This window comes from Coenobita brevimanus, chromosome 110, assembly GCF_032717465.1.
Source record: "Coenobita brevimanus isolate Jiangsu-jjx chromosome 110, ASM3271746v2, whole genome shotgun sequence".
Lineage (NCBI taxonomy): Eukaryota > Metazoa > Arthropoda > Malacostraca > Decapoda > Coenobitidae > Coenobita > Coenobita brevimanus.
The window spans coordinates 35,941,418-35,943,902 of NC_137063.1; the positions used below are offsets into that span (position 1 = coordinate 35,941,418).

The following is a 2,485-nucleotide window of genomic DNA, read 5'->3' on the forward strand; positions in this document are numbered from 1 at the left end:
ATACAAGTGGAAATACATGTAATCACTCTCCTTATAACTAACACCATGTTGATTATTTTCACACTATGTAGGGTAGCAGATTAATCAGAGAGAGCAAACAATCCACCATCTCCATCCTGTGTATCCTCATACATGTGAAAAATCCATTTGGTAATGCATTATTCTAATGCATTACCAAACGAATTTTTCATTACCAAATTGGCCCACACTTGGTAATGAAAAATACCAAATGGCAACCTGACAGGGGAGGGGGGAGGGGGAGGAAGGAAGGGGTGAAGGGACCATGGTGTAACAGCTGTTCGGCGCCAGGCGGGAATTTCAAATTATGGGAGGGAAAAAAAAGTCAGATTTTTTTCAAATTTTTTGCGGTTTTTGGCCCATTTTGGGAATATTGGATCCCAAGAGGATTATGTCCGGTTAGTGGGGATGTTCGGATATTGGGCGTTCGGATATTAGGGGGATTACTGTATATATATATATATATATATATATATATATATATATATATATACCGTATATATATGTATGTATGTATACAAGTGCCAACGGCCATACCACGTTGAGTACACCGCTTCCCGTCCAATCAGCGAAGTTAAGCAACATTGAGTCTGGTTAGTACTTGGATGGGTGACCGCCTGGGAACACCAGATGCTGTTGGCATAACGTTCTCCCTACGTGTTAAGTGGGGTTGGTGGAGGATTAGTGCCCCTCCTTGTAAAACAATTAACTCTAAAGCCCTTGGCCACCCCGTTTGGGATACATGGCGTCTGGCAATGAATGAATGAATAAATGTATACAAGTGCTCGTGGGCCCTTTGGGCCCCTCGCACTTGCTCCTGTGGAGGGCTCTCACACTGCTATAGTTTATTTTAGTTGTAGCCATGGGCAAAAAATTCTACGGAGTTCCTACGCCGTGCACTTAGAGTGGCGTGTTTTGGTCAAAGTGTGATCGCTCATTAAATATAGTAAAAGTTTTTCAAACGTGATGGACCAAGTTCTTTAACATTAGCGAATTTTTTGCAATTTTTGTGCCAAATTGGTGCGATGTGAATGTGTAGTTTTGGCTGCCCAAAATACACACCCACCCACACATGGCTAGTGCTACAGTCTATTATAAATATGTATATATATATATATATATATATACACACACCAGTACCATACTGCTGTAGTGTACCACAACCTTTCATCTTTTTGCAATATAATGAACAAGCAATGTACAGTATTGGCTAGTTTATGACTGAAAAATGTGAAAGTGCCTTACAGTAGATGCAAGATAAGATCATAAGAATAACAAATGCTACAGTGTAAAAATGAAAACAAAGCTAATAACTGTGTGCAATTACCATTTATTTTATGGCAATAACAGCACTATAACAAAAAAAAAAATAAGTTCATGGCTAAACAAGAGGACAAGGCAGGATATTTTAGCTATGGTAGCTGCTGGTGCTGAACCAACCGAGTTGGCAACACTTACTAGCTGACGAACAGCTAACAAAGAGTTTAATGGTACCGTATAATAAATTTTTCAAGAACAAGTGATGGAAGCTGAAATTCCGGACTTTTAGAAATTTTTAAAATTCCTCCCGGACAAAGATTTTGACACCTAAATGCAGGACATGTTTAGAAAAATCTGGACGCATGGCAACCCAATCACACCTGGCCACGTCATCAAAAACTACCAGAATAATATACTGCACAATCTGGGGGGTGTATTGGCATCTTGTAAAAATATACCATGTTGTTTACCAACCATCACTCTGACTGAATTGGTCAGTGAACCCAAAGTCAAAGCTATGAGAAACTTAATGATTAAAACAAAACTAATCTAACCTAACCAAACCCAACCTCACTTGCATATGACAGCCTGCTTTCAAACTGAAAAAAATGTGTTAGGAACATTAATTATAGGCAGCTACTGGCAGATCTCAGTAGAATATTTAGGCATTCAAAATCCTCATTTATAGCTTTCAAAGCAAAGTTTTTAATAATGCCCAGTAGCTATGGTAACCCAGAAATAATAACAGGTAAGCTGTGAAAGGCTCATTTCGGCAGAAAATATGGATAGGCTGTGCATATTTGGTAGAGAATTAATAAAAATTCCATTACTCCTCACTGTTTACTTCCAAAACTTACTAATAGGCTGATTAATATTACTGCATTATATATCCATCTGCCCAGATATTTCTCTAACAATTGTAAGCTTACCTACGGTAGTGTCCTTCCAATGTAAAGATATTTCGTTCTCCAAGCTCTCCTCTTGTTTATGGTTAAATGTCTTCCCTGACACAAGTGATCAGTTAAACTATCGGCACGACAGGAAAGTCAAAAATTGACTGGAATGCTAAACAAAAATATGAACCATCAACAAAAAAGGACGGGCTGTCATCTTGGTTTTCTTTTCTTTTCTTTTGTTTTTTTACATATGAGCCATTTAATCCCTGTTCGCCGTCGTCGTCACAACAATAACACGACAATTCGCCGTC

The 2,485-nt window shown here is 38.5% G+C and overlaps 1 non-coding gene across 1 annotated transcript; it reads left to right on the forward strand.

Moving 5' to 3' along the window:
* The first annotated feature begins 541 nt into the window (after window positions 1-541).
* Window positions 542-660, forward strand: LOC145417706 (5S ribosomal RNA). Its single transcript, XR_013900568.1, has one exon. It is a non-coding gene; the product is annotated as a 5S ribosomal RNA (ribosomal RNA).
* The last annotated feature ends 1,825 nt before the right edge of the window (window positions 661-2,485 follow it).